At 41.2% G+C, this 18260-nt stretch overlaps 1 protein-coding gene across 1 annotated transcript in view; it reads right to left on the bottom strand.

The window, feature by feature from the left end:
• The window catches only part of RAB7A (RAB7A, member RAS oncogene family), a 35691-nt gene extending 23708 nt beyond the window's left edge, over window positions 1-11983 (bottom strand). The window contains exon 1 of the mRNA XM_042450985.1: window positions 11835-11983. The gene's annotated coding sequence lies outside the window, so the exon portion shown is untranslated. The remainder of the gene's footprint in view (window positions 1-11834) is intronic.
• Between the last annotated feature and the right edge of the window lie 6277 nt (window positions 11984-18260).

Below are 18260 nucleotides of genomic sequence, written 5' to 3'. Positions count from 1 at the left end.
AGCACAAGGGTAGCCCCATGTAGAGTGCATTGCAGAAATCAAGGCGTGAGGTTACCAGTGCATGTACTACAGTCTCAAGGTCCCTGACTTCCAGGAAAGGGTGCAGCTGGCGTATCAGCCGAAGCTGATAACAGGCGCTCCTGATCGTCGCATTCACCTGATTTCTCATGTGAAGCGATGAATCTAGGAGCACCCCCAGACTGCGAACACAGTCCTTTGAGGAGAGTGTGACCCCTTCTAGGACTGGAGGTTGTATCCCAATACCTGGGTTCGGAGCCGATACCTCCGTTTTATCTGGATCCCTCATCCAATCCATTTACTGCCTTAAGATAGTCTTTGAGAGGTGAGACGCCATCTGAAGTCAAAGCTGAAGACCGAAACATGGAGAAGTATATCTGGGTGTCATCAGCGTACTGATAACACCCCATCCCATTTGAAAACTACAAGTTGTGTATTCCTTATCCAGAATTCTGAAATTCTACAGAATCAAAGACTTTTTGAGCTGCATACCTGTACTGTATTTGTGAAGCTGACGAGAGACATGAGGATCTGTGAAATGGCAGGAGGTGTGGATTTGTGCCAACTACTTGGATTCTCACCATTTCATAGATCCTCAGTGTCTCCTCAGCCTCATTATGTCTCATTGTGTATATGCCAGTGGTTCTCAAACAATGGGGCAGGATCCCCTGTGGGGGGCACAAGAGCTGCTCAAGGGATGTGAGGCCTGAAGGCCCTGATCCTTCCTCCCCAAATTTTAATGTATAAAATTTACACATGCATTGAGTTAGAAATTGAATTTACTTAAATAAATCTATTCTAATTTGAACAATGTTATTTCCTTATAAAATGTTAAAATATGAATATACATGAATATGCAAATGAAAATAGGTACACTAAATAAACAAAACATTTTTATTCATATACAGTACCATGTGGAATGGGGTTGTGACATCTGCATTTACACATCAAGGGGGATTCCAAAGGTACAAATTTTGAATACTACTGGTATATACAAATACAGTCAGCCCTCCTTATCCACAGATTTTTTTATTCATAGATACAAGCATCCACAGCTTGAAAATATTCCACTGTATTTAATGGAACTTGAGCATCCACGGGGGTTCCTGTAACCAAATAGAATCATAGAGTTGGAAGAGACCACAAGGACCATCCAGTTCAACCCCCTGCCATGCAGGAAATCCAAATCAAAGCATCCCCGACAGATGGCCATCCAGCCTCCATTTGAAGACCTCCAAGGAGGGAGACTCCACTACACTCCAAGGGAGTTTGTTCCACTGTTGAACAGCCCTTACTGTCAGGAAGTTCCTCCTAATGTTGAAGCGGAATCTCTTTTCCTGGAGCTTGCATCCATTGCTCCGGGTCCTAGTCTCTGGAGCAGCAAAAAACAAGCTTGCTCCCTCCTCAATATGACATCCCTTCAAATATTTAAACAGGGCTATCATATCACCTCTTAACCTTCTTTTCTCCAGGCTAAACATCCCCAGCTCCCTCAGTCGTTCCTCATAGGTTATCCGCAGTGGATAACAAGGGCTTACTGTACAGGTATTCCAAAATCTAGAAAAAATCCAAAATACAGGACACTTTTGGTCCCAAGCATTTTGGATCAGAAACACTTAACCTGTATCCCTGTCAAGTAACAGTCATAGCTGGTGAACCAAATGGAGATGGAAGGCATCATGTTGTAGACATCAAAGCGATTTAGGCTTTAATCAACATGTCTAACCAAGGAATATCCTCACTATGCACCCACTGTTCAGATGAATGCAACTTCCTTGAGATCAGACTGCTCACATTCTTCCCAAACATATAAACTGTCTACTTGAAAGACCTCTTACATGTCAGAATTCAACCTTTATTGGCCCATATACCAAACATTACCAAATCCAGACATTAGTTCAGCTACTCTACAGCCTCACCTAACTTAGACAAGTTAGTAAAATAAGGTTCAGTGTTGTTCTATCAGAGAAATAAATCTGTTATGCATTATTTTTATAAAATATGACCAATCAATAGTAAAGTTGATTTGTACACATTTATTTTTAGCAATTTAGATCAGCAGTCTACCAAGATATTTAGAAGTTCATACAATATTCTCTGAACTGTGTCCCAAGCACCAAAACACTGTTCTGCATTAATTACATTCCTAGCTACCTAGCTACAGAGTTAAGGCCATAAGAAGCTTCCAATTCAATACAGTAGTGTGTCTTTAGTCAGACCTAAAGAGTGGGTCTGAAGCTCTCTCGTCATGTAAGGTTCAAATAGTAGCCGGACCACTGGCAGAACTTTACTATCTTGGAGTATCAAGGAACCCAAAGGCTATGAATGAGACCTCTCAAGGCAATCAAACATCATCAAATCCGTCATTATCACTGTTCATCTGTCAGGTTTTTATGGAAAATGTGGGAAAACAATGCAATGGTTACCTTAAATCAGATACTTAATGTTCAACTATCAGTTTTTCTTTTTCAGTTTTGCAGGAACAGTTTAAACTTCCGCTACAAGCTAAACAGCAATATTTACAACTGAAACATTTGTTACAATCCAGATTTTGCCCTACAAGTTTAAGTGCACCCAAGTTTCCCATAATTTTAGGGACATAAACAGAGGCCAGCCAGACCAAGATTTTATATATAGTCATCCCTCCATTTTTAGACTTTGAGTCTGCAGTCTTGGTCCTTCATGGACCGGCAAATGGAGGAGGGTTAAAATAGTGTGTATGCCCATGGCGCATGTGCAGAGCCGCTCACAGAAGCGGTCTTGATTATTTGCGAATTCCTATTTTCGTGGGGGGAGGGGTCCGGAACGGATCCCCCACAAAAATGGATGGCTGTATATATATTTCTGTTATCTATAACTGAGGCAAACTGGTCTCCATAATGTCTATTCATCAAGTGGCTTTCTAAAACTAGCAAATTGTTGGTGATGTAATACTACTAATGCTTCCTTAATGCATAGGTTTTGGAGTTGTCGCATAGTATCTACATTTGGGAAGAAATAATCACATGAGTAAATTTGGTTTTGGAAAGATTCTTGCTATTGATGGACACATATTCTTTCAAATTATTTACCTGTTTCTTGGAAATTAACAAACGGTCAGTGGAAGTTGTTTTTTTCCCCACCTTTTTGATTGTTTAAAGATTAATATTTTATTACTAGAAAGATAATTTCTCCCAGAAGATCCAACCAAACTTGCAACATTTGAAAGAATAATGTACAGACAAAACTTACAAATGGATATTACATACACACACACACACACACACACACAAATTTCAACAGGGGAGAAATGTAAGATACTACACCTGGGCAGTAAAAATGATATGCACAAATATAAGATAAGTGATACCTGGCTTGAAAACAGTACATGAGAAAGGGATCTAGGAACAGACCACAAGCTGAACATAAGTTAACAGTGTGATGCGGCAGCTAAAAAAGCCAATGTGAGGAGTATAATGTCTAGATTTACGTATTTATTTATTTATTGGAGGAGGTTGTAGTACCACTATTCGGCTTTGGGCAGCCCTCACCCAGAATACTGTGTCCAGTTCTGGGCACCACAAGTTAAGGAGGATGTTGACAAACTGGAGCGTGTCCAGAGGAGGTCAACCAAAATGGTGAAAGGTCTGAAAATCATACTTTATGAAGAGCAGCTTAGGGAGATGGGCATGTTTAGTCTGGGGAAGAGAAATATAAGAGGTGACATGATATCCATGCTTAAGTATTTGAAAGGATGTCATATTAAGAATGGAGCAAGCTTGTTTTCTGCTGCTCCAGAGACTAAGACACAGAGCAATGGATTAAAACTATAGGAGAAAAAATTCCACCTCAACATTAGGAAGAACTTCCTGACAGTAAACACTACTGGACAGTGGAATATGCTACCTCTGAGTGTGTTGGAGTTTCCTTCTTAGGAAGTTTTTAAACAAACGCTGGATGCCCATTAGTTGGGAGAACTCTGATTGCGCTTTCTTCCAGGGCAGGGAGTTGGACTGGATGCCCCTTGTGGTCTCTTCCAACTCTGATTCAATTTTTGGCCATTTGGTCAGCTTGTATAGAAACTTACAACTACTGTGGCTATTTTTCTCCTTTTGTGTTTTTTATTTTCCTGCTTCTGCTATACTGGAACATCATTGGACGTAACTAAATCCCTTTTGAATGTAAATATTTTTAAATATTCCCGCCTTGATCCAACACAGGGAGAGGCGGGTTATAAACATGGCTTGGGCCCGAGTTACTTGAGGGACCGCATCTCCCCATATAATTCGCCCCGCACTCAGAACAACCAGGAAGAACTTGCTGGAAATCCCACCTTCTAAATATGTTACTACATCCCAGAAGGCCTTCTCAGTAGCGGCCCCACAAATCTGGAACAGTCTTCCCAAGGAGCTCAGCCTTATCACCCTCCTGGAAACATTTAAAAAGAGGCTTAAAACCTTCCTCTTCTGTCAAGCCTTCCACTCTGGAAAATGAAGTTGTGTATTTTGATCCCATCGACTCTCTGCCTCACTCTATTGAATGACTGTTTTAGATTTGTATAGTGTATATTGTGTTACTGTTTTTTATCTATTTTTATGATGTGTTTGTAACTAGTTTTAATTTTGTGTAAGCCGCTTTGATCTTTTGGAAAAGTGGTATATAAATAAAATTTATTATAATTATTATAATAAATAAATACTGTTATTATTATTATTATTATTATTATTATTAAATAACAATCACTTTTTAAGAAAAAAGTAAATAAGAATAGTGAGCACATAGTGCTCAAGCTGTTATTGGACTTTCACTTCTCCCCATCACTGCTGCCACAACCAGGTTAAAAGAAATAGAGACAGTAATTCAATACCTGGAGAGCCACAATTTCCCCACTCACAAGCAAGAAAACCGAATACCACCACTTGGTTAGAAGCAGCTTCCTAAAGCAATTTTTTTTTCCATTTCTTCTCTATACTAATGCTTTCACTGAATGTGTCATTGTCTAGAACAGAATTTCTGTACCTGTGTCCCTCCAATATAAAAGTTAGGTAACCTGATGTCCTCCAGATATGTTAAATGTATTCATCACCCCAAACATTAGCTACACTGGCTGAAAATGATGGCTAACACATTCAAAGGGCTGGGCTAGATTTTAAAAACAAACTTTGAATCACTATAACACCTTCTAATGAAATCCTGCAGGGTCTCAGTATAAACTTTTAAGAGGCATACATAAAGCCTACAGTATTGAAGTGCTCTTGAAGTCCAAAACCAGCCTTATAGTTTTACTGTTGTTTGTTTGTACAATATAACAGGTGACTGCAGATGTATAAAAAGAAATAAGTTCCTGGACACATTCTCCAGTCCTATTCTATTAGCCTATTGATCTTGCCAGCTTGTTATCTTCTGTACCATCTGTATCTTTAAGTTATTGGGTCACAAGCCACAGCCACATTCATGGACAGCTCACAGTTGTGGCTGTGAGGGAATAAGATAAATATCACAAGATTATGGCAACTGCTTGAAGAGGAAGGAACAATACAGGACTTGACTAGGAACCTAAAAAAGAACCAAAACCAGATTTATAATCAAGTCACATTCGAAACAGGAATCCATACTAATGCAATACTGGCAAGTCAAGGGACCTGAACTATAGGCTATATTTATAGGCTTGTGGTGGGGGTGGAGGAAGAGTAAAGCAGAGAAATGCATAAAAAGGCAGAGTAAAGAACATATTAGTTTGGAGAGGACTGAGAAGTTTGATCTTCAAGAAACAGAATAACATTGGACATCTACAAAGTGGCAGCACACAAGACAGAAGCGTATAATGGATTTCTCTAATAGGAGACAGAAAATGCTGAGTCAGCAGGAGGTGTATGTCTTGCCTTTGGAAACTTAAAATCAAAGCTAGGGAATTTATTCAGAATGACTACAACAATGCATGAGGCCCACAGTTATGGATTGTCTCAATGTATTATTATGTTCACTCTACTTAAGAAAAACTTTCCAAGCTCTGCCTCTGACACAGACATTCTAATGAAGAGAACTGCTTTTGCTCTCTGACAGACAAGGCCAAAACAATTTTGTTTAGAAGTCTGAAGTTCGTATTTTAGCTTACTGCCTAGACAGCAAATTCAGGAACACCTTTTAGCTATTTGGTGCTAAAAGAGGTTGAGAAATAAGCAAGCAGCAGCAAATGGACAAAGCATAATACAAAGAGATGCTTCCAGTAAAGGGCAGATAGGCACCTTTAGCTACTTCACAAAAGGCTCTAAAATGACCTGTTTCTTCTCTCTCAGTGCACCATATTGGGATAGCTGCCAGGAGTTAAAAAGAAAAAAACCTGGCAGTAGATCAATCTTTCTGTTCATTTCTGAAGACAAGCTAGTTCAGTACATGGCAGAGCTGCAGAACCAATGCAGAACCAAGATCATTACCAACACATACCCTGGAAACAAGCTAGTACACGCTACACCTTATTTGTAAAGGCATCTAATGACAAGTTTCCCAAGGAAGTTCAGAAAAGACACTGATGCACTATCTCAGCTGACAGATTGTTTCCACTAAATAAGATGAATAGGGATCTCAATCTCCTGCATCTTCTTCCATCCCATTTAAAGTTCATTTTGAACCAGATTGAATCTTCAGTTAATGTTTTCTAAAAGAAGTACACTACCAATTCTAACCAAACTGTTCATTTCAACAGCATCTTTCAGAAAATATGGGATAACTAGTCAACACTAGAATATCCAGTTTTGTACAAGAAGTTGGGTTTAGATAAATCTGAAGCTGCCTTGATCGATCTAGCTAGGTGATGTCTATAACAATTGCCAGCTGCTATCCAAGATTGTAGATAGGAATTATTATAGATATAGACCAAGAATGGGGAAATGCAACTGGCAGGCAATCTCTCAAGCCCTTCGTCTCCCTGCCCTCAACGTGCCTCTCCCAGTATTTTTTTATTTTTACTCAAAACACCCTGTCTGCCGTCTAGGAGGCATGGAGGTAATATTGCCTTTTTTGCCTTCAGTTCCCCCCCCCAAAAAAAACCTCAAGTGATTTCCTAATTTTTTTTTTTTAAAAAAGGCCACTTCTGGGCCCAAAGTAGCACAGGTGTTAAAAATAACACGGGGATTTTTTTTCAGTTTTAAAAAATCCAAGCCATCAAATTTTTATTTAAAAATTTAAGTTTTTTAAAGAGATGCAAAAGATACAGCCCTCCAGGTGAAGGTACATATACAGTGGGACCTTGTTATTTGCTGGGGTTTGGTTCCCAGCCCCCACCCCGTGGATAACAAAATCCATGGGTGTCCAAGTCCCACTGAATATAATGGCAGAACAAAATGGTGTCCCTTATATAAAATGGAAAATCAAGGTTTGCTATTTGGAATTTATACTTTTTTGGAATATTTTCAAGCCGTGAATGCTTGAATCCGTGGATAAAAAAAAATCATGGATAAGGAGGGCAGACTGTACTCCTCAGACCTGGTAGTTGCTCATACATGCTAGACCAACCTGGAGGCTACACCTGGGAGCTTCTGTATGCATTCTGTTTTCCTACCAATTTCTCTTTTATACAATCATGGGGAATTCGGGAAATTGATCTTATTGCTCTGGCTCTTTGGCCACCCAGAAAAGCATGGCTTAACATCAATTAAGGATCTGATCATTCTGAACTGAGTTGCATTGTTGATTGTACCCAGTGTACTTAATCCCCGGACAGTATGGATACAAAGGTTTCATAATGTGCTTCAGACTATTTTGGAAGGAACCCAACAGACTTTCAGCTGATTTACCTAAAGTCACCTACTAGGATTTCACCTATAAATACATATTTTAAACATATTATCAGCCAAAGTTCAGATTGCATATGTATAATGTATCAATACTGTTAGCTTTTCCTTTTAGAGAAAGCTGCCATAAAATGATGTCAGACCACTAGCTCATGAGCCCCATATTCCCCAGCTCTCCATCATATGACATAAGCCTTTCCCATCACCAGCCACCCAACATCCTTTTAGATTACAAGGATTCAGCCAGGGACCTTCTGCTCACAAAGTACATGCTCTATAGCAGTGCTATTCCATGGCAACAGCTTCAGCTGGAATTCATGTTTTACCTAGTGTAGACTGTTCTCCATCTTGTTTTAAGAACTATCTAGTTATAAAGCCACTTTTCAATGTAAAATCCATATGCTATTTAAATGATACTTTTGTAATAGTGTGTGGAACTTCAAGGGGAAGAATGAGTAACATCAAACACACAGCAGACCTTTTCGTGCTTCTATTTTAAGAATCCTTGGGTGGAACTTTAACAGGCCGGGAATGAGACTACTATCAAGCCCCCAATCATCATATACCATGATTTATAAAGTGAAAGTGACAGGCTACATTGCTGGCTTAATCCAGATATACTTGTTGGCATTTATGGGATCCCTTTACCCAAACAAATTATAGTTAGCCTTCCATGAACTAAATCATGTGCTTTATCAGCTGCTGTAATCACAAGGGAAGACAGTATGCTTGCTCTTGTAAGAGGGCATGGCTCAGAACATGCAAAGTATCCAGACTCCACCTACTACAAATCAAGCTTTACTCCAGAGCAGCTGATCAACAAAATTAAAAACAGTACACATTCTGAGAATCTATGCAATCTACAGATGTCAATGAGATCCCACATGCAATATCTGATATACAACTTGTACACAAGAGTGCTTGGATTATTAAACTGAATTTTAAGTAAACTGGATTTACAGTTGGCCTCCTGCACATTGGGGGTGTCTTACATTTTATTGGACTAGCTAGTATATGATAGCCATTTGTTGCCAAATCAGTTAAAAGGGCAACCCATTGTTGTTTCAGTAATTTGCATTATATTTTTAGAAATAGCATGTTTCTAGAACATTTTGATGCACTTAAATATTTAAAGCCTGGCAAACTGGAATAGAAAAAAGCTAGTCTGACAAGTTTTCTCTAGCACGCAGCTGCACATTCATGCGCAGACAAACACACACTATTACTCAGATAAAACAAGCTCTGCCCAAGGACATTGATGAGTCAAGACTTGGAGGCCACTGGTACTCTTAGTATCCTCTGCAATCTTGATCAATCCAGTGGGTCCTGAGAAAGACAACACACTTCCAGGAGAAGGAGGAACATTATAGCTTTATTTGTTCTTCCCAATTTAATCAATGACCTCATGTTTAACCAGTGAGATAAGATCAAGCTGAGGGACCCAATAGTTTACCATTCATGCATTCAGAGCAGATTCTGTCAACAGATTGCTACTCTTAGCTATCCTTGTACATACCAAACCATTCCTGAATTGTCCAGGAACATGCTAGATAATACTTAATCATTTATAAGAGTGCCAGGGCTCCCATGTTAAGGAATGGCCGTCAGGAGGAAATCCAGAATATTGCTAATCTTGACTGCTTTAAAAAAGGGGTCAAGATGGATCTCTTCCAGCAGCCTTCCCAGATTAGCATCTCGGTCGCCTCCCATCGACTGCCTGCTCTGTTTTCATAATTTATTTTAATAATTTAATTGCATTGTTTTATTGTAGGTGGGTGGGTTGTGGGATATTGTCTTTCATTGTATTTTAATGTTCTTTTACAGTTGTTAACTGCCTTATACTAACTGAAGAGGCGAGGAATAAATAAATTTTTACTATTATCATTACTATTATAGTTTGAGTGCCAGACTAGGGCAATGGAAGACGGAGGGTTAAATCCCGGCTCTGCCATGTAAACACACTGGTTACATTCTCTGACGATGCCAGCCAGAGATGCCGGCGAAATGTCAGAAATAAACTCTTCTAGAACATGGCCACATAGCCCCAAAAACCCACAAAAAACTATGTATGCCAGCCATGAAAGCCTTCGAGTTCGCACTGGGTGACCTTGGGCAAATCACAGTCTCTCAGCCTCAAAGGAAAGCAATGGCAAACCCACTCAAGAAAACCCTGTGAGAGTTTCACCACTAAGTCTGAAACAACTTGGAAGGCGCACAGCACACGAGACACAAATCTACAAAGGCTTACTCAGGAGTTCTCCTACTGTATTTAATGGGGCTAATTTCCCAATGAGACGGTTTAATACTGTAGTACTGAGCCACTACAAAACAGTGTCCACATTCATCTCAGGAGATTGTTTACACAGGGAGGCGGCAAGGAAGTCAATCTTGATTAGGTCATTAGGTGGTTTCTGTTTCAAACTTCATGGACTAATGCGAGACAGACATGAAAGCACTTAGGCACAGACAACTAAGAGGTCTCAGAAACAAAGCCTTGTTACTACACCTAGGAGAAACTCTTCAGACCTATAGGAAGCTGGCAGCAGGGGCCAAGGGGGAGAAAAGCAGCTTGGGCCAGTTCTCTCACCTTCCTCTGTTCCTGAGGGCCAGGCACTAAGGAACACTGAGGCTGCATCCACACTGGAGAAACAGCCTGATTTGGCACTGCTTTAACTTGTTCTCTGGCTCAAGGCTATGGAGTTATGGGAGTTGTGAGTTTGTTGTGGGCCCCACAACAAACTCCAACTCCCAGAATTCCATAGCCTTGAGCCAGGGCAGTTAAAGCAGTCCCAAATCAGGCTACTTCTTCAGTGTGAACGCAGTCTAAGACTGCTCAGTGCTAGGGAACTGTAGTTTTGTGAGACATTTAGCCTTCTCTGTCCAGAGAGAGCTCTGGTGCCACAATAAACTAGAAACCCCAGGCTTCCATAGCACTGAGCCAGGGCAGTTGCCAATAGTAGTGTCAAAACGGATTATCCCTGCCTGAGACACCCACAGGGTTTCAGGGTGAATGTGGGGCTCCATTATTATCCCTGGCATCTCTTTTGTTTGTCTGGAGGAAGATGAGAGAAAGAGAAAGGAACAAAGGCGCTCAAGGGCTGGCCTTAATGTACATGCGGCCTAGACTGTCGCTGTTGTCCTCCTTTGCAAAGCGCTGTGTAAAGTCTATGGCGCCATATAAACAAACATAATAATAAATAATGATAATAATTGCATGCCTCCAAGCGTTTCCCAGTTTATGGCGGCCCTAAGGCGAATGAACCTATGCTAAGGTTACATCGGAGGAGGGTTTGCCCTGGCCTTCCTCTGAGGCTGAGAGAGTGTGACCCACCCCAAGGCGCCCAGTGGGCAAATGCCTGCACTGCAGCCACTCACTCACAAACCACAAGGTTGCGAGTTCAAGACCAGCCCAGAGGCTCAAGCTCGACTCAGGCGTGCATCCTTCCGAGGCCATTGAATGAGTCCCCAGATTGTTGGGGGCAATTAGCTTACACTCGTAAACCGCTGAGACACTGCTAGTTCGGTATGAAGCGGTATCTAAATGAAGCTGTTTCACTTGTCTTTATGCCCCAGGCCCAAAATGCCCCGCATAAACAACCCACTTTGGGACCGACCGCCTTAACTCCTCTGCCTCGGAGCATTTCATAAACAGAGAAAGCTGAATGCCTCACAAATACAGTAATAACACAAACCCCTACCGCCCCCGACCTTCCCAGGACCGAGCCAGGGGCACTTCAACCGGGCTCTTCTTTCCGCAGTGGCCACGCCGCAGCTCTCAAGCTTCAGTCACGGCTGATCCCCCAAAGGCTCCTTAGGAAGCAGGACGTCTCCCGGGAGGCAGCCCAGGGCGGGGCCCAAGGAAAGAAGGAAGGACTGGGGACAAGGCGCAAACCCTGCCTTGGGCCCCGCTGCTGCTGCTGCTGCTGCTGCTGCGGGAGCCGCACCCTCCTCTTCTCCCTCTCCGTCTCTTGCCTCTGGGCCCACAGCGAGGCAAGGACCGAAGCCGCCCTCGGCTCCCAAACCCCGCAAGGCCCCTTCCGCGCTCACCGTAGGAAAAGACCAGGCCTCGGCGGCGACGGCTACTGTTGCTGCTTCTCGCTGCTCCGTTCAGCTCCGCTTTAATGGGGCCAAAAACACCCTCCCCGCTTTCACTTCCGCCTCTCTCTCGCCCACTTCCGGTCACGAGACTCTGGCCCGGCGTTCGGGATGACGCGCAGGTGGGCGGGGCTAGGCTTCGATAGGGAAGTGTCTTTCTAGCCGAAGAGGGCGGGAGGTGGTTGAGGAAGTCGGCCGCTCTAGGCTCTGCTCCTCTATGGCGGCCTTGCCCGGTCACGTGTCCCCCTCCCCTTCCCTCAGTGGAGGAGGAGGAGCTGGAGGACAAAGAGAGGAGGATTCGTCTGTGAGGGGACTAGGATCTGGTTGGGAGGCCAGAGGGTTCCAGTCCCATTGGGTGGCCTTGGAGGGAGTCACACTCTCTCAGCCTCCTCAGGGGAAAGAAGGCAATGGCCAAACCTCCTGTGAACAACTCTTGCCAAGGAAAAAGCCATGGCAGGTTCGCCTTTGTTGTTTCCCACTTATGGCGACCCTAAGGTCATGGGGTTTCCTTGGCAGGAGGTTTGCCATGGCCTCTTTCCCCCCCCCCAAGGCTGAGAGAGTGTGACTTGCCCAAGGTCACCCAGGCCAAGCTGCCTGGGACTCGAATCCTGGTCTCTACAGAGTCAGCGTTTAGAGAGGCCTTGTAGCACCTTTCATAGAATCATAGAGTTGGAAGAGACCTCAAGGGCCATCCAGTCCAACCCCATTCTGCCATGCAGGAACTCTCAATCAAAGCATTCCCATCCAGCCTCTGCTTAAAGACCTCTAAGGAAGGAGACTCCACTACACTCCGAGGAAGGAGTGTGTTCCACTGTCGGACAGCCCTTACTGCCAGGAAGTTCCTCCTAATGTTGAGGTGGAATCTCTTTTCCTTTAGCTTGCATCCATTGTTCCGTGTTCTAGTCTCTGGAGCAGCAGAAAACAAGCTTCCTCCCTCCTCAATATGACATCCTTTCAAGTATTTAAACAGGGCTATCATATCTCCTCTTAACCTTCTTTTCTCCAGGCTAAACATCCCCAGCTCCCTAAGGCTTTCCTTGTAGGGCATGGTTTCCAGACCCTTCACCATTTTAGTCGCCCTCCTTTGCACACACTCCAGTTTCTCAATGTCCTTTTTGAATTGTGCCCAGAACTGGACACAAGACTAAAGAAAGAAGTTGAACAAAGGCAATATTTCCCCTACATGCTACACGCACTTTAACCCTATCTGACCCCATCCTCATGGGGGTGCCCTACATTCATCTGTTCCCTCACCAGAGGCTAGTCTCATTGCAGAACTGGATCTGCCACTTCATCTCCATGCACCAAGATCAGGTTCTTACGTCTTTGTGCACCAACGGCCATAGTTAAAACTGAACCTGCAACTTCATTTCCATACACAAAGGACTTGTAATTTCTATTTACATCCTCATATACCAATGGCATATATATTTCTGTACCTGGCTTCCCCTCCACCAAATGCATCTGAGGAAGTAGACTGAAGTCTATGAACGCTCATGCTGCCAATTTCTTTCAGTTAGACTCAAAGGTGCTACAAGATCTCTATGCATACTGACTACAGCAGTGGTCCCCAAAATGTGCCCTTTAAGAGATTTTGGACTTCAGCTCCCCGAAGCTGCTCTACAGACTAACAGAGATATATCTTTGCTCTCCATAGAGTCATACTCCAACCTTAGGGTCTCCATAAGTCAGAAATGACTTTAAAGGCACACAAGAAATGTGCTTCCATGGATATCAGGCCACTTCTTCAACCTTCAGGATCCAGAAAGTTGCAGCCTAAATTCTCAAAGGGGTGCATGGGGTAATAGTCTTTCAGACCTATATGTGGTCCATTAGTACTGACTTGTGAAATCAGTAAATTTGATTAACAAGAGTCAGTTCCTTTGGAGTCAAAACCTTTTGTTATATCTACAGTGAAGATTGAAGTACTGCGCCATGAAACTGGTATCTTTGTTCATACCTCTGGTAACAGATTGAAATTTGCAGGGTTTTAAAATGTTTTTAAAAAGGCTGAACAAAAAAGCTACCAAAACAATTTTTTATTCAAACCATTTTTTGCATTAGTATTTTAGTTCCAACTCACTTGGCTCTATATTCCTTTCTAATCTCAATTTTTATTTCATCAAAAGAGAGCAAGATGCTGCATCTACACTGCAGAAATAATCCAGTTTGACACCACTTTAACTTACTATGGAATTCTGGGATTTGTAGTTTATTGGGGCACCAGAACTCTTTGACAGAGAAGGCTAAACGTCTCACAAAACCACAGTTCCCATAATTCAATAGCAGTGAGCCATGACAGTCAAAGCGGAGTCAAACCACTTTTTATTTCTGCAGTGTGGAAGTCTTTCTTCCATCCATTCACTGCATTGGTTCAGCTCACTCAAATGAAGATCACAAGCAACAAGGATGTGGAATAATACCAAGGAAATTCCCTTATACGGGGATTTCCCAACTGCTGACTTCAGGAACTGTATTGACATGTTGGTGCCCTATATATAGTATAGAAGTATACGACTATATCACTATGACTAACTCAGAAAACTAAGTAGCTAAATACAGTTAAGATGTTATATCCACTAGCTTAATTAATAATAATTCTTTAAAAGGTGTTCTTTTAAAGCAAATTGTTTTGGTTCAAGCATCTGTCAGGGATGCTTTGATTTGGATTTCCTGCATGGCAGAGGGTTGGACTGGATGGCCCTTGCTGTCTCTTCCAACTCTACGATTCTATGATTCTATGTCAACTGAAGGATTGCACTATAAAATAAAGTGATTAAAAAGAAGCATCTGACAATGGATGCTGGTCTAACAATGAAAAATTGCCAATACACTGTTAAAATGTTTAAATTCAAACAGTCATTATTCCAGTAGGAGTGTTGGAAAATAGTAATACGTAATAGACTTTTTAAAATATATGAACAATCAATTAAACCAAGAGTGGTTTTTTTTAGTCATTTGGTTACTTTAAACCAATCTGCTTTAACCAGCCAACTCTGAAAACATAACTCAATTCAGCTGTTTCTCTTGCCAGTCTTCCTTTGTTCAAAAACTGCTACTTGGCAATCCTATACTATATGACCAGGAAGAGTGAAGTCGATTACATTCCTTTCCACTCCAACAACTGTATCAATATGCTTAATAACCTCAGGCTTTAATACTATTCTGTCACTGCATCTGAGAAAATGGCTAAATACCCATGAGAGTTCATGCTAAAATATAAACCAGTCTTAAAGGTGCTGCTAGATTCTGCCTCCCCCCTTTCCCCGCTCCCCTCCCCTTTATCCTTTTAATTTTGACAAAGGGGTTTTAGGGGAGATGAGATGATGGATGGGCTGAATAATTTTCCCACAGGTCTTGCAGACTGGTTTTCTGAACCCCAGCATCTCCTCATCCTTACCTCTTTCTAGTGGGATGGTGCTGTCACTCTGTTGCAGTAAAAACAACAAATGCTCCTGTGATGCCTGTAAAAGCAAACACATTTATTGTGTTTTCAGGAATTAGAGCTAACTTCACCAGAGGCACGGTTTTGATTTCAACCCTCCTCATTTCATTTAATAGAGCATAAAACCTTGAAGATACTGCGGACGGCCAAGAAGACAAACAAATTGGTCCTAGAAGCGATCAAGCCGGAAGTTTCCCTTGGTTATTTTGATGCGATTACATGACAGAAAATGCAATCGGGGCAAATGTAGTGGGAACCACGGATCAGAGACCAATTTATCTGTAAGTGGGAATGAGGCCCAGGCTGACTAAATTGAGACTGTCATACTTTGGCCACATTTGAGGGCATTAGAAAAAGACCACATGCCAGATGGTTAGACTCCATCAGGGAGACTGCAGGCTTGAGCCTACAGGATCTGACACTAGAGGACAGGGAAGCTTGGAGATGTCTCATCCACAGGGTTGCCATGAACTGAGGACGACTTGAGGGCAACTAACAACAACAAAACCCTTTAAGGAGAGTGGAACTTACTTCTGAGTAAATGTGCAAATGGTTGCTCTGCTAGTGTAAGTCAATTTGAATGGGGCTTACTTTGCAGTCACACTTCTGCCTCACCGCTTTCCCTGGCTTACAGAAGCCCTTGTGCTCCCCAGGATTGTTACATTACTGTGGAGCCACTGAAGATACGTTTTTGTCACATATAAGTTAAACAGAGAGGCACAAGAGTTGGAAAAACAACGGGAGAATTTTGGAGGGGAACAAAGGCAATATCACTTATCACTGCAGGGTTAAACATTCAATTTTCCTAAGAAGTTACTCATTGTCTCCTGAATCTCTTCTGCAAGTAATGTAAGCCTCAGCCTTACAGACCTAGACCATATAACAGGTTATAACTAATCTGGAGTTGGCTGTGCTCATGGAAAAAAGCCAATTGGCTATTATGCTAATGGAGCCTTAATTAGGTTAAACCTGTATTAGGTGAAAACATTAATCAAATAAAAGACACATGTGATGCAGTCCTATGAACTTAAGCATGTAAGTCAGTGAGACTTGCTGCTGCTGAGTAAACATACATAGCATTGCATTGTTAGAATAGATATGTACATTAGCACTTTACTGTTTAAAGGATGTACCACCAATACTTGAGCTAAATTTTAATCATACGTTTGTTGGTATGTTTTGGTTGTGTGTCTGTCATTTATTGCAAAGTGTTAACAAAATGTGGGTTCTTTTGAATATAACTTTTGAAAAAGCGGGATATATGTAGTATTTATTTCCTCAGGGCGTAAAGTGGGGTTCACAGCTATAGTGGTTATCATGATCAAAACATTAGGAGGTTATTCAAAACTGCAAGGACAGCAGCAGAGCTAGAATGTGTATCACAAAGAGGTCACCAAACAGTTAATGAGCCATGTCTAGGAAGCTATTAGAGAAGTCTTCCTTTCCAAAATGGAAGTATTGCTCAAAAGAGAAGAAACAGGTATACAAATTCACATAAAAACAATGTAAGCAGACAATACAGGGTATGAAAAAGGAATATGTCACTAATGGCATTAAACCTAAAAAAAATTAAAATTATTTTAATGTATTGGAAGCAAGGAAACAGGAATGTCATTGATAATAATAATAATAATAACAATAATAAATATTTATTTGTATCCTGTCTCTCCCTATGGATTGAGGTGGGTAACAGCAGAGTTCAAATACAATACACAATCAAAAACAATCCCACAAACCCCCAACCCTCCAACTCTCCCTCGTCACAATAAAACAATCCATTAAACAAGCAGAAAGTTAAAACAGTTTAAAATGGTAATAGGAGTGGGCTAATTGGGGCGGACAAGACTATCCCAGTCTGGTAGAAGGTCAGTCTGGGAAGGCCTGCCTGAAGAGATCTGCTGGATTGCATGGAAATTAAAGGAATAGCAAAGGAGAATAACGAGATAGTAGTGAAATTGATTGTACTTTTGGTGTCTGCCTTTGCTGTGGAGGATGTAAAACAGATAATCCATAACCAACATTTTCAGGAAGGAAATCTGAATAATTAAAGCAAAAAATGGTGACAAGAAATAAAATTCTGAACATAATCAGCAAAATTAACATATACAGATCATTGGGCCAAGGAGCTACCCATCTACAGGTTCTTAGAATCATAGAGTTGGAAGAGACCGCAAGGACCATCCAGTCCAACCCCCTGCCATGCAGGAAATCCAAATCAAAGCATCCTCAACAGATGGCCATGTTCTTGAGGAACATAAAATAATATCAACTATTTAATAACACATAGTAAAATTGTGACTTCCTACCTTTCCAGTATTGGTTATTTCTGTGTTGGGTTTCCATTCTCAATCTATGTATTTTTACATGAAACCCTGCTTAATTAAATTTACTAAGTACAGTACTTTTTTTTCTATCTATTTTATCCTGCTACTTGTCTGTAAGGCTCTCTGTTTTCTATCACAAATAATTATTGCATTTCAGAGTCTTTTTCAAAGTTTCTGATTGCCTTATTTAATAATCTTGTTAATTTGTCCATTTCTTCTGACTCTCCTAATTTCAATAGCCATTCCTCTTGTGTTGGAATACTAATCCCCCCGCCAGTATTTTGAGTATGTTATTCTAGCTGCCGTTATCATATATAAAACCATTATTTACTGACTTTTCTCTACTTCTTTTTCTATTACAATTATAAGGTACAGTTCTGGTTTATTTATTTATTTTATAATCTTTATTAGTTTTAAAATAACTCTTTAAAAACATAACTATTGAGAAGAACAAAGTATACATCAAAAGTCAATGTATTACATGTAACTCAAAAAGAATAATAAAATAAAAACTCCATATTGTCTTCTTTTCTTTCCTTCTTTCTATTGAAATTCATCTGTTAACTTATACTATATTGTGATTGCCCAATAATATAAACAATAAATTAC

Source organism: Sceloporus undulatus, chromosome 2 (genome assembly GCF_019175285.1).
Source record: "Sceloporus undulatus isolate JIND9_A2432 ecotype Alabama chromosome 2, SceUnd_v1.1, whole genome shotgun sequence".
In the NCBI taxonomy this organism is placed as follows: Eukaryota; Metazoa; Chordata; class Lepidosauria; order Squamata; family Phrynosomatidae; genus Sceloporus; species Sceloporus undulatus.
This window is presented reverse-complemented; position numbering and strand designations above follow the sequence as displayed.